General features: G+C 46.7%; 1 protein-coding gene and 1 long non-coding RNA gene across 2 annotated transcripts in view; both read left to right on the forward strand.

Moving 5' to 3' along the window:
- The window catches only part of LOC115194770 (uncharacterized), a 519835-nt gene that overhangs the window by 63388 nt on the left and 434919 nt on the right, over positions 1 to 21528 (forward strand). The window lies entirely within an intron of this gene.
- LOC115194812 (uncharacterized) lies at positions 2273 to 5350 on the forward strand. The gene is made up of 2 exons (XR_003878508.1): positions 2273 to 2499; positions 5038 to 5350. It is a non-coding gene; the product is annotated as an uncharacterized LOC115194812 (long non-coding RNA).

The following is a 21528-nucleotide window of genomic DNA, read 5'->3' on the forward strand; positions in this document are numbered from 1 at the left end:
GTGAAGTTATGCTTGGTAGCTATATTTGCTAGCTAAAAATAATTGTTATTCATGTCTTGTACACAGTATCTAACGGGGGAGTATCTGACAGGGGAGTATTTGACAGGGGAGTATCTGACAGGGGAGTATCTGACAGGGGACTATCTGATGGGGGAGATCACCCTGAGGGCTGCCTGTCACAGGTCCATGAGGAAGAGTGAAAATTAACAGGTTATTTGGTAAAGATCTGTTGATGCAGTGTTTGGTAATTGTGTTCACTGAGACACAATTTATTCCTGTATAGTTAAATGAGCCCCTAGTTAAGAAGACTAGAAACTACTACGTTTATTGTTATTTATGAGCCGCATCATTCTTGTTTCTCACTTCAGTCTTTCATCACACGTATCTTCACAGATGGTGTTAAAGCACCCCGTACCAGTGGCCGTGGTCCAAAGCCACTGCTCCTGTGTTGCAGGAAGTGCTCTGTGCAATCATCTAGTGGCCCTTCTTTACCAGACAGCGCACTACTCTCAACTAAACATTCCTGCTGCACCACCAGTTCACATCTGCACAGACACAGAACAGAGTTGGCACAAGCCAAGAACACTTTTGACTCTATCAATATCCATAAAAAAATGCACCTGAAAAGAATTCAGCCTATGTAACAGTAAATCCTTGTTAATTAGGGTGTGAAACCAGGTCCGGTTGATGGGATAGAGTTCTATAAACATACTAACTTAATTAGGGTGTGAAACCAAGTCCGGTTGATGGGATAGAGTTCTGTAAACATACTAACTTAATTAGGGTGTGAAGCCAGGTCTGGTTGATGGGATAGAATTCTGTAAACATACTAACTTAATTAGGGTGTGAAGTCAGGTCCGGTTGATATGTAAGAGTGCGTGCTGGTGGCAGGGAAGTCAGGCGCAGGAGATCGAACTTGGTATAAACGGAGCAGTTTAATAAGTGCTCAAAAACTCAGAAAACCAAAATATACAAAATAATACAATTGGGTACTGATAAGGAAATTATATGTTTAAGGTAATGACTAAAGTATTCCACCCTGTCACTGTATAATTGAGTGAAATGTATTAGAATCATAAGACTAGAATTCTCTAATGTGTGTGCATAGGAAAAGAGGAACTGTCAACAGACAACTTGTGATAGACAACTGTGAAACTGATAACAGGAAGGAGGTCTCCCCACCCAGGGAGGGGAGAAACCGTAAGGCTTGCAGTAGATTGTGCAGGATATGATAAGCAATGTATGTGTTGGAACATTCTTGTAAATAGCAAGAGGAGGGGCATTTATAAGGGGTACGGTATGACCAAATGTGAGGTATAAAAGGCTATGTGCGTTGTATGATTTTTAGAGCTCTCTGAATAAAGAACTAACCTTTTGCAGAAATTCTGGGACTTTGTCAAATTCTTCTATTAACCGGGGCCTTACAACCCCTTAAGTATTTAATGAAGTTGTCCCTTACTGGTTTTCTTCCAGTAACACTTGTTTCAGACTGATTGGTGCTTGTGACTCTTATAAACTTGGTCTCTGCTGCCCGCTCAATCAAGTGCCAGAAGGCCATCAGGTGGGTGTAGCTTGCAGATCTAAAGACTGACCCAGAGTATTTCAATACCAAAAAAGCTCATTACTATTATTGCCCATCTTCTCTAAGCATCAAGTAGCACTAGACATGACCTAGCTGCTATTGTTGCCTGTTTTCTTGTTACTGTGCAGCCTGTGTTGTCATACTGTATCTACCTCGTACCTCTGCACATTGCTCTGGTACCCTTAGTATAGAACTCCGTTTTTGTGTATTTTATTTTATTCCTCTTGTGTTTTTTTAATTGTGTATTATTATAACTATGCATCATTGGGAAAGTTTATTTCACAAGCATTGCGCAGTAAAGTCTACAACAGTTGTATTCGGCAAATGTGATAAATAGTAATTGACATTACTGTGAGTAAAGGGGGCCACTGTCAGTCCATAAACATCTCTGCCCACTGAGTACAGATGTAAATTCAATGTCTTTTCCAAGTTGGTTCAACGTAATATCATTGAAATGACGTGGAAACAACGTTGACTCGACTAGTGTTTGCCCAGTGGGTCCCGACCTGACATGGACAGCCAACACAAACCTACTGGGTGGAGGTACAGGACGGTCGGGCAGGCTGACTGTTTGGAGGAGGACAGGAGCACCTCCACTACCAGCATGACTCACACTCTTCATCGGTTTCTCTCTCTACTCTGCCACCGCTGCTATCCAGAGGGAGGTACAGGACGGTCGGGCAGGCTGACTGGGTGGAGGTACAGGACGGTAGGGCAGGCTGACTGGGTGGAGGAAGGACAGGAGCACCTCCACTACCAGCATGACTCACACTCTTCATCGGTTTCTCTCTCTACTCTGCCACCGCTGCTATCCAGAGGGAGGTACAGGACGGTCGGGCAGGCTGACTGGGTGGAGGTACAGGACGGTAGGGCAGGCTGACTGGGTGGAGGAAGGACAGGAGCACCTCCACTACCAGGTTCAAGAATAGCTTTTATCTGACTGCTGTTTTTAATACTTTAGCATTTATGACTACTGTTTTTAAAAAATAATATTACCACTCTGGGCGTATTGTTATATTCATGATATTTTCACATTTTCAATTTCTGACTTTTTTTTTACTGTATTCCTCGATGTGTGTTATGTACTTTATCTGAGAGAGCTACAACGTAAAATTCCAATGTATGTATTACTGTTAATAGGTATTTTGCAAATGGCAAATATAGTGTACTACTTAAATAAACTACTTAAATAAACTACTTGAATAAACTTCAAAAAGTATTCGATTGTGTTCGGAACTATCAGATCATTTCTGCACCACAGAAATATAACGATAGTATAATGTATATAATGATATTGTGTATATATGATGATATGATGATATTTAAGAAAAGGGAACGGAGGACACAGGGTTTGACGATGAAAAAGCGTCGTGCCTCCGACTAACAGTTGTAGTGGTGTCGGTCAGGAGGAGAACGGTTGGACTTTGAGCATATTGTGAGCACCCTGCCAGTGAAGCCGCTGAGCAGCTCTGCTATCTGGGGTGTAGCTCGTTTTGGCTCAGCGGCCGAGAGTCTTTCACTTCCTCAGTGTCAGAAGGCCGCCCCAACTACACGCGCACTATGCATCCGCCCCGACTACGCGCACTATGCATCCGCCCCGACTACACACACACTATGCATCCGCCCCGACTACACACACACTATGCATCCACCCCGACTACGCGCACTATGCATCCGCCCCGACTACACACACACTATGCATCCGCCCCAACTACACACACACTATGCATCCGCCCCGACTACACACACACTATGCATCCGCCCCGACTACACACACACTATGCATCCGCCCCAACTACACACACACTATGCATCCGCCCCGACTACACACACACTATGCATCCGCCCCGACTACACACACACTATGCATCCGCCCGACTACACACACACTATGCATCCGCCCCAACTACACGCACTATGCAACTGCCCCGAATACACACACACTATGCATCCGCCCCAACTACACGCACTATGCAACTGCCCCGAATACACACACACTATGCATCCGCCCCGAATACACACACACACACTATGCATCCGCCCCAACTACGCGCACTATGCATCCGCCCCGACTACACACACACTATGCATCCGCCCCGACTACGGTCACTATGCAACTGCCCCGAATACACACACACACACTATGCATCTGCCCCGACTACACACACACTATGCATCCGCCCCAACTACACACACACTATGCATCCGCCCCGACTACACACACACTATGCATCCGCCCCAACTACACACACTACGCATCCGCCCCGACTACACACACACTGTGCATCCGCCCCGACTACACACACACTATGCTTCCACCCCAACTACGCGCACTATGCAACTGCCCCGAATACACACACACACACTATGCATCCGCCCCAACTACACACACACTATGCATCCGCCCCGACTACACACACACTATGCATCCGCCCCGACTACACACACACTATGCATCCGCCCCGACTACACACACACTATGCATCCGCCCCGACTACACACACACTATGCATCCGCCCCGACTACACACACACACTATGCATCCGCCCCGACTACACACACACTATGCATCCGCCTCGACTACACACACACTGTGCATCCGCCCCGACTACACACACAGTATGCATCCGCCCCGACTACACACACACACTGTGCTGCAACAGTCGTGTCTCTGTACTCGGATACCAGCCACCATCATGACTCACCCACTTCAATGGGCACTGCGCTGCCACTCCCACCTCCACTGCCCACATTCAGCATCGACATGCACCTGATTTGTTGGCAGTCTATCATTTTCACTCTGTCTTGCCCCGCAACAGATCGAACAATGTCTTAAGGTCAGTGAGATTTCAGAGATCCATAAATTAATAGAATTTGTGTATGCGGCCTCTGAGCCGCGCGTTGAAATTGGATCCGGTGTGGGAGAGAACAACTTTGCTGAACAGAGGACACTGGTGCACTGTTCTCTGACTGGCAACAGACCAGTCTCTCTCACTGCCTCTCTATTGTCTAGCCTACAGGACCTTCGGGAACTACACAGGACCTGCTGTGTTACCAAGACCAAGAAAACATCCCCACAGGAACAATAGAGCACCAGCATGTCCTACAGCACCGTCCTGTCTCTCTCTACTCTCTACTCTCCTCCGTTACCAGCCACAAGCATGACTCACACTCTTCATCGCTTTCTCTCTCTACTTTGCCACCGCTGCCATCCAGAGGGAGGTACAGGACGGTCGGGCAGGCTGACTGGGTGGAGGTACAGGACGGTAGGGCAGGCTGACTGGGTGGAGGTACAGGACGGTAGGGCAGGCTGACTGGGTGGAGGTACAGGACGGTAGGGCAGGCTGACTGGGTGGAGGTACAGGACGGTCGGGCAGGCTGACTGGGTGGAGGAAGGACAGGAGCACCTATTCTGTTTAGGACTGTTTTACTATATACCTCTGTGTTCTTTGTAGTATATGTGAGAGATCTCCAACGAAGAATTCCAATGTATGTATAACTATTAATAATCGCAAATGGAAAATATACTACTTGAATAAAATTTGATTAAACTACATGAATAAACTTATAAACAGCTTCTGATTGAGTTTGGAAACTATCATATAATTTCTGTACCACAGGAATATAATGATAGAACAATGTATATAATGATATTGTGTATAATATATAATGATTTATAGGAAAGCGCACTGAGGTCACAGGGTCATGGTTGACATGGATAGTTCTGATACTAGCAGAATTAGTCCGCTGGTTTCACTTGTTGCAAAATCCTCCGTGTCTCTTCCTATCACTATAACAGTGATGTTGAATGACCCAGTTACCCCCCCCTGCTCTGGATCGTTCCATGGTGGCAGAAAGAAGAAGGGAAGGAAAGAACCATAGAATAAATGGAACATTCTGCTGTCACTCTGTGGATCCAAGACCAAGAAAACACATCCCCTCAGGAACAAACACTGGCATGTCATGCTCTACTCTGTAGTCGCTACCATTCACTGCTGAGATACTCTGCAGCCCAGCCCACTGAATTCGTAGGAGGATGTCTACATTCCACACGCCACATTGCATCAACCAATGGCTGTGTGCCATGTCATTGACAATAATAAAGTACATATTTTATGCAGAACGCTCCATTCTCAGTCTTTCAAATAATATGTTTAGATATTGAGGAGGCTGTTGGTTTGTATTATCATAGCACTATAATATAAGGGGTTCCTAGAAATCCATTGTGAGACTAATAACTTCATAGGGTTCTTTACTATCAATATCACTATCTATCACTATCACTGTCTATAGACAGACAATAAGTGCAACGTCTAACAGCGAGGTGCAGTGGAAACATCCTGGAGCTGAACACAAAGAAAAGAAAGGACATCATAGAGGATTTTAGGAAGAGATAATCACATTGCTGTCAGCAAAAGGTGGCCCTGAGGCAGAGTTGGTGACTGTTTTAATGCCACGTTCAGAACAACTGGGAACTCGAACATCTTGTTTGTGATTTACTGTTTTAAATTCCAGGCCAAAAACATCTCTCCCCGCTGGGTACAGAGGTCAATTCAACTTCTATTTCAAGTTGGCTCAATATAACTTAATTGAAATGACGTGGAAACGTGTGTAAAGCTTTTATCTGACTGTTGTTATTAGTATTGATGACTGTAGTGTTTTTATTGCTGTTCTACTTATATTTTGTATTTGTTCCATTTATGACTGTTTTACTGTATACCTCGGTGTGCTATGTAGGACTAATATATGGGAGAGAGCTCCAACGAAGAATTCCAATGTATTACCTGTAATACTTGCAAATGGAAAATACTACTTGAGTGAACTTATTTCATAAACTCCTTGAATAAATGTAGAATTTTTTGGATTTGAGTTTGGAACTGTCAGATAATTTATTTACCACAGAAATATAACGATAGTATAATGTATATAATGATATTGTGTATATATGATGATTTTTAAGGAAAGGGAACGGAGGACACAAGGACATCGTTATGGTAGTTGGATTAGTCTGCTGGTTTTGACGATGAAAAAGCGGCTTAACTCCGAGTAGCAGCTGTAGTGGTGTCGGTCAGGAGAACGACTGAGCGTTGAGCGTATCAGGAGCACTGCCAGTGAAGCCGCCGAACACCTCCGCTATATGGGCTTAAGCTATTTTAGGCTGGTCGGCCGAGAGTCTTTCACTTCCTCAGTGTCAGAAGGCAGCCCCAACTACACACACACTATGCATCCGCCCCGACTACACACGCATTATGCATCCGCCCCGACTAGACACACACTGTGCTGCAACAGTCGTGTCTCTCTACTCGGATACCAGAGAGAGAGAGAGAGACATAGTCTGGATCTACGCACTCTACAATACACCCACAGTACCAGCACTCTGCTACCACCCCAACTACACTACACTACACCCACAGTACCAGCACTCTGCTACCACCCCAACTACACTACACTACACCCACAGTACCAGCACTCTGCTACCACCCCAACTACACTACACTACACCCACAGTACCAGCACTCTGCTGCCACCCCAACTACACTATACTACACCCACAGTACCAGCACTCTGCTACCACCCCAACTACTCTACACTACACCCACAGTACCAGCACTCTGCTACCACCCCAACTACACTACACCACACCCACAGTACCAGCACTCTGCTGCCACACCAACTACACTACACTACACCCACAGTACCAGCACTCTGCTGCCACCCCAACTACACTACACTACACCCACAGTACCAGCACTCTGCTACCACCCCAACTACACACTCTACACTACACCCACAGTACCAGCACTCTGCTGCCACCCCAACTACTCTACACCCACAGTACCAGCACTCTGCTACCACCCCAACTACACACTCTACACTACACCCACAGTACCAGCACTCTGCTACCACCCCAACTACACTACACTACACCCACAGTACCAGCACTCTGCTACCACCCCAACTACACACTCTACACTACACCCACAGTACCAGCACTCTGCTACCACCCCAACTACACTACACTACACCCACAGTACCAGCACTCTGCTACCACCCCAACTACACACTCTACACTACACCCACAGTACCAGCACTCTGCTACCACCCCAACTACACTACACTACACCCACAGTACCAGCACTCTGCTGCCACACCAACTACACTACACTACACCCACAGTACCAGCACTCTGCTGCCACCCCAACTACACTACACTACACCCACAGTACCAGCACTCTGCTACCACCCCAACTACACTACACTACACCCACAGTACAAGCACTCTGCTACCACCCCAACTACACTAAACTACACCCACAGTACCAGCACTCTGCTGCCACCCCAACTACACACTCTACACTACACCCACAGTACCAGCACTCTGCTACCACCCCAACTACTCTACACTACACCCACAGTACCAGCACTCTGCTACCACCCCAACTACTCTACCCTACACCCACAGTACCAGGACTCTGCTGCCACACCAACTACACTACACTACACTACACCCACAGTACCAGCACTCTGCTGTCACCCCAACTACACACTCTACACTACACCCACAGAACCAGCACTCTGCTACCACCCCAACTACACTACACTACACCACACCCACAGTACCAGCACTCTGCTGCCACCCCAACTACACACTCTACACTACACCCACAGTACCAGCACTCTGCTGCCACCCCAACTACACACTCTACACTACACCCACAGTACCAGCACTCTGCTGCCACCCCAACTACACTACACTACACCCACAGTACCAGCACTCTGCTACCACCCCAACTACACACTCTACACCCACAGTACCAGCACTCTGCTACCACCCCAACTACACTATACTACACTACACCCACAGTACCAGCACTCTGCTACCACCCCAACTACACTACACTACACCCACAGTACCAGCACTCTGCTGCCACCCCAACTACACACTCTACACTACACCCACAGTACCAGCACTCTTCTACCACCCCAACTTCACTACACTACACCCACAGTACCAGCACTCTGCTACCACCCCAACTACACTATACTACACCCACAGTACCAGCACTCTGCTACCACCCCAACTACTCTACACTACACCCACAGTACCAGCACTCTGCTACCACCCCAACTACTCTACACTACACCCACAGTACCAGCACTCTGCTACCACCCCAACTACTCTACCCTACACCCACAGTACCAGGACTCTGCTGCCACACCAACTACACTACACTACACCCACAGTACCAGCACTCTGCTGTCACCCCAACTACACACTCTACACTACACCCACAGAACCAGCACTCTGCTACCACCCAAACTACACTACACTACACTACACCCACAGTACCAGCACTCTGCTGCCACCCCAACTACACACTCTACACTACACCCACAGTACCAGCACTCTGCTGCCACCCCAACTACACACTCTACACTACACCCACAGTAACAGCACTCTGCTGCCACCCCAACTACTCTACACTACACCCACAGTACCAGCACTCTGCTAACACCCCAACTACACTCTCTACACTACACCCACAGTACCAGCACTCTGCTGCCACCCCAACTACTCTACACTACACCCACAGCACCAGCACTCTGCTACCACCCCAACTACACTACACTACACCCACAGTACCAGCACTCTGCTACCACCCCAACTACACACTGTACACTACACCCACAGTACCAGCACTCTGCTGCCACCCCAACTACTCTACACCCACAGTACCAGCACTCTGCTACCACCCCAACTAAACACACTCTACACTATACCCACAGTACCAGCACGCTGCTACCTCCCCAACTACACTACACTACACCCACAGTACCAGCACTCTGCTACCACCCCAACTACACACTCTACACTACACCCACAGTACCAGCACTCTGCTGCCACCCCAACTACTCTACACCCACAGTACCAGCACTCTGCTACCACCCCAACTACACACTCTACACTATACCCACAGTACCAGCACTCTGCTACCACCCCAACTACACTACACTACACCCACAGTACCAGCACTCTGCTACCACCCCAACTACACTACACTACACCCACAGTACCAGCACTCTGCTGCCACCCCAACTACACTATACTATACCCACAGTACCAGCACTCTACTACCACCCCAACTACACTACACTACACCCACAGTACCAGCACTCTGCTACCACCCCAACTACACTATATTACACTACACCCACAGTACCAGCACTCTGCTACCACCCCAACTACTCTACACTACACCCACAGTACCAGCACTCTGCTACCACCCCAACTACACACTCTACACTAGAGCCACAGTACCAGCACTCTGCTACCACCCCAACTACACTACACTACACCCACAGTACCAGCACTCTGCTACCACCCCAACTACACTACACTACACCCACAGTACCAGCACTCTGCTACCACCCCAACTACTCTACACTACACCCACAGTACCAGCACTCTGCTACCACCCCAACTACTCTACACTACACCCACAGTACCAGCACTCTGCTACCACCCCAACTACTCTACCCTACACCCACAGTACCAGGACTCTGCTGCCACACCAACTACACTACACTACACTACACCCACAGTACCAGCACTCTGCTGTCACCCCAACTACACACTCTACACTACACCCACAGAACCAGCACTCTGCTACCACCCCAACTACACTACACTACACTACACCCACAGTACCAGCACTCTGCTGCCACCCCAACTACACACTCTACACTACACCCACAGTACCAGCACTCTGCTGCCACCCCAACTACACACTCTACACTACACCCACAGTACCAGCACTCTGCTGCCACCCCAACTACTCTACACTACACCCACAGTACCAGCACTCTACTAACACCCCAACTACACTCTCTACACTACACCCACAGTACCAGCACTCTGCTGCCACCCCAACTACTCTACACTACACCCACAGTACCAGCACTCTGCTACCACCCCAACTACACTACACTACACCCACAGTACCAGCACTCTGCTACCACCCCAACTACACACTCTACACTACACCCACAGTACCAGCACTCTGCTGCCACCCCAACTACTCTACACCCACAGTACCAGCACTCTGCTACCACCCCAACTACACACTCTACACTATACCCACAGTACCAGCACGCTGCTACCACCCCAACTACACTACACTACACCCACAGTACCAGCACTCTGCTACCACCCCAACTACACACTCTACACTACACCCACAGTACCAGCACTCTGCTGCCACCCTAACTACTCTACACCCACAGTACCAGCACTCTGCTACCACCCCAACTACACACTCTACACTATACCCACAGTACCAGCACTCTGCTACCACCCCAACTACACTACACTACACCCACAGTACCAGCACTCTGCTACCACCCCAACTACACTACACTACACCCACAGTACCAGCACTCTGCTGCCACCCCAACTACACTATACTACACCCACAGTACCAGCACGCTGCTACCACCCCAACTACTCTACACTACACCCACAGTACCAGCACTCTGCTACCACCCCAAATACACTACACTACACCCACAGTACCAGCACTCTGCTACCACCCCAACTACACACTCTACACCCACAGTACCAGCACTCTGCTACCACCCCAACTACACTATACTACACTACACCCACAGTACCAGCACTCTGCTACCACCCCAACTACTCTACACTACACCCACAGTACCAGCACTCTGCTACCACCCCAACTACACACTCTACACTAGAGCCAGAGTACCAGCACTCTGCTACCACCCCAACTACACTACACTACACCCACAGTACCAGCACTCTGCTACCACCCCAACTTCACTACACTACACCCACAGTACCAGCACTCTGCTACCACCCCAACTACACACTCTACACAACACCCACAGTACCAGCACTCTGCTACCACCCCAACTACACTACACTACACCCACAGTACCAGCACTCTGCTACCACCCCAACTTCACTACACTACACCCACAGTACCAGCACTCTGCTACCACCCCCACTACTCTACACTACACCCACAGTACCAGCACTCTGCTACCACCCCAACTACACACTCTACACTACAGCCACAGTACCAGCACTCTGCTACCACCCCAACTACACTACACTACACCCACAGTACCAGCACTCTGCTACCACCCCAACTACACTACACTACACCCACAGTACCAGCACTCTGCTACCACCCCAACTACACTACACTACACCCACAGTACCAGCACTCTGCTGCCACCCCAACTACACACTCTACACTACACCCACAGTACCAGCACTCTGCTACCACCCCAACTTCACTACACTACACCCACAGTACCAGCACTCTGCTACCACCCCCACTACTCTACACTACACCCACAGTACCAGCACTCTGCTACCACCCCAACTACTCTACACTACACCCACAGTACCAGCACTCTGCTACCACCCCAACTACACACTCTACACTACACCCACAGTACCAGCACTCTGCTGCCACCCAAACTACACACTCTACACTACACCCACAGTACCAGCACTCTGCTGCCACCCCAACTACACACTCTACACTACACCCACAGTACCAGCACTCTGCTGCCACCCCAACTACTCTACACTACACCCACAGTACCAGCACTCTGCTACCATCCCAACTACACTACACTACACCCACAGTACCAGCACTCTGCTACCACCCCAACTACACAATCTACACTACACCCACAGTACCAGCATTCTGCTGCCACCCCAACTACTCTACACCCACAGTACCAGCACTCTGCTACCACCCCAACTACACACTCTACACTATACCCACAGTACCAGCACTCTGCTACCACCCCAACTACACTACACTACACCCACAGTACCAGCACTCTGCTACCACCCCAACTACACACTCTACACTACACCCACAGTACCAGCACTCTGCTACCACCCCAACTACACTACACTACACCCACAGTACCAGCACTCTGCTACCACCCCAACTACACTACACTACACCCACAGTACCAGCACTCTGCTGCCACCCCAACTACACTATACTACACCCACAGTACCAGCACTCTGCTACCACCCCAACTACTCTACACTACACCCACAGTACCAGCACTCTGCTACCACCCCAACTACACTACACAACACCCACAGTACCAGCACTCTGCTGCCACACCAACTACACTACACTACACCCACAGTACCAGCACTCTGCTGCCACCCCAACTACACACTCTACACTACACCCACAGTACCAGCACTCTGCTGCCACCCCAACTACACACTCTACACTACACCCACAGTACCAGCACTCTGCTGCCACCCCAACTACTCTACACTACACCCACAGTACCAGCACTCTGCTACCACCCCAACTACACTACACTACACCCACAGTACCAGCACTCTGCTACCACCCCAACTACACAATCTACACTACACCCACAGTACCAGCATTCTGCTGCCACCCCAACTACTCTACACCCACAGTACCAGCACTCTGCTACCACCCCAACTACACACTCTACACTATACCCACAGTACCAGCACTCTGCTACCACCCCAACTACACTACACTACACCCACAGTACCAGCACTCTGCAACCACCCCAACTACACACTCTACACTACACCCACAGTACCAGCACTCTGCTACCACCCCAACTACACTACACTACACCCACAGTACCAGCACTCTGCTACCACCCCAACTACCCTACACTACACCCACAGTACCAGCACTCTGCTGCCACCCCAACTACACTATACTACACCCACAGTACCAGCACTCTGCTACCACCCCAACTACTCTACACTACACCCACAGTACCAGCACTCTGCTACCACCCCAACTACACTACACAACACCCACAGTACCAGCACTCTGCTGCCACACCAACTACACTACACTACACCCACAGTACCAGCACTCTGCTGCCACCCCAACTACACTACACTACACCCACAGTACCAGCACTCTGCTACCACCCCAACTACACTACACTACACCCACAGTACAAGCACTCTGCTACCACCCCAACTACACTAAACTACACCCACAGTACAAGCACTCTGCTACCAGCCCAACTACACTACACTACACCCACAGTACCAGCACTCTGCTGCCACCCCAACTACACTACACTACACCCACAGTACCAGCACTCTGCTACCACCCCAACTACACACTCTACACCCACAGTACCAGCACTCTGCTACCACCCCAACTACACTATACTACACTACACCCACAGTACCAGCACTCTGCTACCACCCCAACTACTCTACACTACACCCACAGTACCAGCACTCTGCTACCACCCCAACTACACACTCTACACTACAGCCACAGTACCAGCACTCTGCTACCACCCCAACTACACTACACTACACCCACAGTACCAGCACTCTGCTACCACCCCAACTACACTACACTACACGGACAGTACCAGCACTCTGCTGCCACCCCAACTACACACTCTACACTACACCCACAGTACCAGCACTCTGCTACCACCCCAACTTCACTACACTACACCCACAGTACCAGCACTCTGCTACCACCCCCACTACTCTACACTACACCCACAGTACCAGCACTCTGCTACCACCCCAACTACTCTACACTACACCCACAGTACCAGCACTCTGCTACCACCCCAACTACTCTACACTACACCCACTGTACCAGCACTCTGCTACCACCCCAACTACTCTACCCTACACCCACAGTACCAGGACTCTGCTGCCACACCAACTACACTACACTACACTACACCCACAGTACCAGCACTCTGCTGTCACCCCAACTACACACTCTACACTACACCCACAGAACCAGCACTCTGCTACCACCCCAACTACACTACACTACACTACACCCACAGTACCAGCACTCTGCTGCCACCCCAACTACACACTCTACACTACACCCACAGTACCAGCACTCTGCTGCCACCCCAACTACACACTCTACACTACACCCACAGTACCAGCACTCTGCTGCCACCCCAACTACTCTACACTACACCCACAGTACCAGCACTCTGCTAACACCCCAACTACACACTCTACACTATACCCACAGTACCAGCACTCTGCTGCCACCCCAACTACTCTACACTACACCCACAGTACCAGCACTCTGCTAACACCCCAACTACTCTACACTACACCCACAGTACCAGCACTCTGCTACCACCCCAACTGCACTACACTACACCCACAGAACCAGCACTCTGCAACCACCCCAACTACACTACACTACACCCACAGTACCAGCACTCTGCTACCACCCCAACTACACACTCTACACTACACCCACAGTACCAGCACTCTGCTGCCACCCCAACTACACACTCTACACCCACAGTACCAGCACTCCGCTGCCACCCCAACTACACACACTGCACTCCGCCGCCATCTAATTTGTTGACACTCTATCCTTTCACCCTGACTTACCCCGCTATTGGTTGGAAAGGACAGACACTCTTCATCGGTTTCTCTCTCTACTCTGCCACCGCTGCCATCCAGAGGGAGGTACAGGACGGTCGGGCAGGCTGACTGGGTGGAGGTACAGGACGGTAGGGCAGGCTGACTGGGTGGAGGTACAGGACAGTCGGGCAGGCTGACTGGGTGGAGGTACAGGACGGTAGGGCAGGCTGACTGGGTGGAGGTACAGGACAGTAGGGCAGGCTGACTGGGTGGAGGTACAGGACGGTCGGGCAGGCTGACTGGGTGGAGGTACAGGACGGTAGGGCAGGCTGACTGGGTGGAGGTACAGGACGGTCGGGCAGGCTGACTGGGTGGAGGTACAGGACAGTCGGGCAGGCTGACTGGGTGGAGGTACAGGACAGTCGGGCAGGCTGACTGGGTGGAGGTACAGGACGGTAGGGCAGGCTGACTGGGTGGAGGTACAGGACGGTAGGGCAGGCTGACTGGGTGGAGGTACAGGACAGTCGGGCAGGCTGACTGGGTGGAGGTACAGGACGGTAGGGCAGGCTGACTGGGTGGAGGTACAGGACGGTCGGGCAGGCTGACTGGGTGGAGGTACAGGACGGTAGGGCAGGCTGACTGGGTGGAGGTACAGGACGGTCGGGCAGGCTGACTGGGTGGAGGTACAGGACGGTAGGGCAGGCTGACTGGGTGGAGGTACAGGACGGTCGGGCAGGCTGACTGGGTGGAGGTACAGGACGGTAGGGCAGGCTGACTGGGTGGAGGTACAGGACGGTCGGGCAGGCTGACTGGGTGGAGGTACAGGACGGTCGGGCAGGCTGACTGGGTGGAGGTACAGGACGGTAGGGCAGGCTGACTGGGTGGAGGTACAGGACGGTCGGGCAGGCTGACTGGGTGGAGGTACAGGACGGTCGGGCAGGCTGACTGGGTGGAGGTACAGGACGGTCGGGCAGGCTGACTGGGTGGAGGTACAGGACAGTCGGGCAGGCTGACTGGGTGGAGGAAGGACAGGAGCACCTCCACTACCAGGTTCAAGAATAGCTTTTATCTGACTGCTGTTTTTAACACTTTAACATTTATGACTGTAGTGTTATAATTGTGTTACTATTAACACTCGGAAATTGGAAATATTCTACTTGAATAAAATTGAGTAAACCACTATAATAAACCACAATAATTAACTACTATAATAAACTACTATAATAAATTGCTATAATGAACTACAATAATAAACTACAATAATTAACTACTATAATAAACTACAATAATAGACTACTATAGTAAACTACTATAATAAACTACTATAATAAACTACCATAATAAACTACCATAATAAACTACTAAAATAAACTACTATAATAAACTACCATAATAAACTACTATAATGAACTACTATAATGAATAACTATAAAAAACTACTATAATTGTAATGGGCATCGTAAGGATTGGACCAAGGTGCAGCGGGAATGTGTATACTCATCTTCTTTAATACTCAAAAGAAGGAAAAAACAAACAAATCACGTATACAAAACAATGAACGACACTAACAGTCCTGTCAGGTGCACAGACACTAAACAGGAGACAACTAACCACAAATCCCATAGAAAAACACCCATCTTAAATAAGACCTTCAATTAGAATCAACAAGGAGCAGCTGCTTCCAATTGAAGGTCAACCCCATTAACTAAACATAGACATAGAAAGACTAGAACTAACATAGATATAAACTAACAAGAACATAGCCCAAAAACCCCGAAACACTCTAAACAAACACCCCTCCTACATAATACATAGCCCAACAAACCCCGAACCACATAAAACAAACACCCCCTGCCACGTCCTGACCAAACTACAATAACAAATAACCCCTTTACTGGTCAGAACGTGACAATAATAAACTACAATAATTAACTACTATAATAAACTACTATAATAAACTACCATAATAAACTACTATAATAAACCACTATAATTAACTACTGTAATAAACTACAATAATAAACTACAATAATAAACTACCATAATAAACTACTATAATAAACTACTATAATAAACTACAATAATAAACTACTATAATAAACTACAATAATAAACTACTATAATAAACTACAATAATAAACTACTATAATAAACTACAATAATAAACTACTATAATGAACTACTATGATGAACTACAATAATAAACTACTATAATGAACTACAATAATAAACTACTATAATAAACTACAATAATAAACTACTATAATAAACTACAATAATAAACTACTATAATGAACTACTATGATGAACTACAATAATAAACTACTATAATGAACTACAATAATAAACTACTATAATGAACTACTATAATTAATGAACTACAATAATAAACTACTATAATAAACTACTATAATAAACTACTATAATGAACTACTATAATGAACTACAATAATGAACTACAATAATAAACTACTATAATGAACTACTATAATAAACTACTATAATAAACCACTATAATAAACTACTATAATAAACTACTATAATAAACTACAATAATAAACTACCATAATAAACTACTATAATGAACTACTATAATAAACTACTATAATAAACTACTATAATAAACTACTATAATAAACTACTATAATAAACTACAATAATAAACTACAATAATAAACTACTATAATAAACTACTACGCCCCCAGAATGTACTTATTTGTTATATACATTGAATGTAGTCAGGTATTTTAATTACCGAAGGAAAATAATGATATAATGTGTAAATTATAGTGTAGGCAGTATATTATGATTTATAATAAATGACTCTGAGGACGTGGTTGATATGGGTAATGGTAGTAGGTTTAGTCTGCTGGTTTGACGCTGAAAAGACGAGCGTCTTTCACTTCCTTGTTTGACCCGTGCAGAAGGTTCTGCTCGTGGCACAGCTGATCAAAGCTCCTATCGCGGCTGGTTAGGCAGAATTCCATGTGCTGCAGTGGCTGTGGTATCTTCCGTCTTTGTTCTGGTATGAAATTGACTGTCTTCTGCATTGTCAGTGTCTCGGTTCTGACAATACTCTCGACTCCACAGTGCTCTAATAATCTACAGTCGTCTCTCAATATCTACAATAACACTCATTAGGTACGGCTATCTGAGTGAACTGGGGTTCGAAATGTACAGTCCAGTCAGTCACTATAAAATAAATCTGTTTTAGAAAATAGTAGACATCAAAGTTATCTAATCAGGACCAAGCATACCAAGCGAAATGTAGCCTACACATGCCTCTCTACCGTTGCCTCTCTACCGCTGAATCTCTACGAGACCAATCTATTACTATACTACTTTACCAGTTACATTTACACGTCCAATAAAAAAGTTAATTAACTACATTCGTTTACATTATATTTGTGAAACGTATTAGTGTGTAATGTAACACTCTTATAAAAAAAATAAAAATGCTTGCATCCAGAAGTCTGGAACAAAAACAGCAGCAGTATAAACCTCGGTAAGGGGAGGAGCATTCTAGGGATAATGGGGAGGAGCCACCATCTTCCCGAAAATCTTTCCTTTATAAACAACGTGTTTGCTGAGTGAAAAGAAATCAGAAGGAAGCTGCAACAACAAAGTACCCTGAAGCCAGATTGAGGGTTTGAGAACTGCCTTGATTATGAAGGGGAAAAGAGTCATCACCTTGGTCCTGCTTACACTTGTTGCAAAATCCTCCTTGTCTCATCCTATCAATGTAACAGTGATGTTGAATGACCCAGTTACACTCCCCTGCTCTGGATCATGGTGTTGTCATCGAGTTGAGGCGTTATCAGGAAGCAAAATCAGGGTCCATCATCACGATGGAGGCTCCTAAACTTGATGGAGATAATTTAACTACAGGTGAGGGATTTTTTAAGAAGTGGTTTGAAAATAGGGATGGAAAAATTCTCTCTAACCATCTCCTCAGCTGAGTACAATGACATGGGTGTGTACGAGTGTGTCTGTGGCGAGTACAAACAGCATGTAAATCTACAAGTTTTGGTCCCCACTGAAATATATTGTTTTGGTGATCATCCTAGTTGCTGTTGTTTTCTATTTTCTTGGAGGTAGATTGAAAGAAACCTCAGGTACCCTAATACGTAAATAAACTATAAAATTTAAGATGGAGAAAAGTATGTTCATTACCAGAGATAAATAACAAAGAACGCTCTTCCATCCACGTGCATGGCAATACTACAGCCAAAATGGGAGCCACTTAGAAAAACTACAACTTCTTGCTCAGTTTTCCAAACACCAGCCTGAAACTCTTTGTAAAGACTGTTGACAGCCTGGTTCCTCTCTAGGTTTCTTCCTAGGTTTTGGCCTTTCTAGGGAGTTTTTCCTAGCCATCGTGCTTCTACACCTGCATTGCTTGCTGTTTGGGGTTTTAGGCTGGGTTTCTGTACAGCATTTTGAGATATCAGCTGATGTAAGAAGGGCTATATAAATACATTTTATTTTATTTTATTTTATTTGATGATCTAGTGGAAGCCCTAGGAACTGCAATCTGGAAGGATTTCGCCTTATAATAAAAGTGACAGCCATTGAAAACAGTGGAATGCTGAATTTTTTTGGGGGGGTGGTTTGTCCTCGGGGTTTCGCCTGCAATATCAGTTCTGTTATACTCACAGACATTATTCTAACAGTTTTAGAAACTTTAGAGTGGTTTCTATCCAAACCTACCAATTATATGCATATCCTAGCTTCTGGGCCTGAGTAACAGGCAGTTTACTTTGGGCACGCTTTTCATCCGGACGTCAAAATACTGCCCCCTAGCCCCCTTCATATTCATTGTACATCCAAGTTTCATTTTAGATTAAATACTGAATTAACACGTCACAAAGGATAATTGGTAGTGTAGAATTCTATTCATGATTCATTTATGTTTCACATCAAATGACAGATACAAACCTTCAATGTTGTTCTACAAGATAACAGACACAAAACAACATAACAAAACATATAAGTACGTGGTTTACAATATGTGTTAGGATGGATGTTTGACAGAGTACAACAATACTAAAAATATTATGTAATATTTGAAAAAATCTTAATGCAAACATTTTTCTTTTACCTTTATTTACCTCGCCAAGTTAGTTTAGAACAAATTCTTATTTAAAATGACGGCCTACACCGGCCAAACCCGGACAACACTGGGCCAATTGTGTGCTGCCCATGGGACTCCCAATCAAATCAAATCAAATGTTATTTGTCACATACACATGGTTAGCAGGTGTTAATGCGAGTGTAGGGAAATGCTTGTGCTTCTAGTTCCGACCATGCAGTAATATCTAACAAGTAATCTACCAATTCCACAACAACTACCTTGTACACACAAGTGTAAAGGAATGAATATGAATATGTACATAAAAATATATAAATGAGTGATGGCTGAACGGCATAGGCAAGATGTAATAGATGGTATGGAGTACAGTATATACATATGAGATGAGTATTGTAGGGTATGAAAACATATAAAGCAGCATTGTTTAAGGTGGCTAGTGATACATTACGGCCGGTCACGGCCGGTTGTGATACAGCCTGGATTCAAACCAGGTGTCTGTAGTGACGCCTCTAGCACTGAGATGCAGTGCCTTAGTCCGCTGCGTCACTCGGGAGCCCAAATGTAGCATTGTAGGCCACAGATTCATAACATGGTCGTTTTCAATGCAACTAAGCTGCACACTCAGCTGAAAAAAAACTGATAAAATGCAGAAATAATATATATGAATTTGTCTTTTCTATCAAAGGCAACAATAAAGGTGCTACTCTGTAGTTCGTTTTGTACTTGACTTGGTGATGGAAGAGGGACAAACAACATTTCCCTTTTATATTACATTACCATGCAACTCTACACTAGCCTGATCCCAGAACAGTTTGTGCTCTTGTCAACTCCATTATGAAGATGTGACATCACAGTACCATTAAGGAGTTGGTAAGAGATCAGAAACAGACTGACACCCAGGAAAACTCTACACACTTTCTGTTGTATTTCAGTTTGTATCCACGCAACAGTTCTAGCCAGATTTGAGTTTGAGACATTCTCATATGACGTGTAGATGAAACAAACTTGAGTTATTAAAGTGTGAAAACAGTAAGAACTGGGGAAAACAGTCCAAGACTAAGGCCCTGATCCAAGTTGAGGCCCTGGGCACTAAATCAGGGTTGTCAAACTCATTCCATGGAGGACTGAGTGTACGCTGGTTTTTGTTATTTCCTTTTAATATGTGTCCAATTAAGACCTAGACAACAAGGTGAGGGGAGTTTCTAACTAATCAATGACCTTAATTGAGCAATCAAGTATAAGAGAGGGGTGAAAACCTGCAAACATTCTGCCCTCCATGGAATGAGTTTGACAATGTGCCCTATATTCTCAGATGGCAGGGATGCAAGCAGCGATGTTTAACCCCTGGCTCATCAGGCCATGCAGATGGAGATGGCAGCCTATATGTCCCTCCCACCTCACTTCCTATCTCGG

Source organism: Salmo trutta, chromosome 5, assembly GCF_901001165.1.
Source record: "Salmo trutta chromosome 5, fSalTru1.1, whole genome shotgun sequence".
Lineage (NCBI taxonomy): Eukaryota > Metazoa > Chordata > Actinopteri > Salmoniformes > Salmonidae > Salmo > Salmo trutta.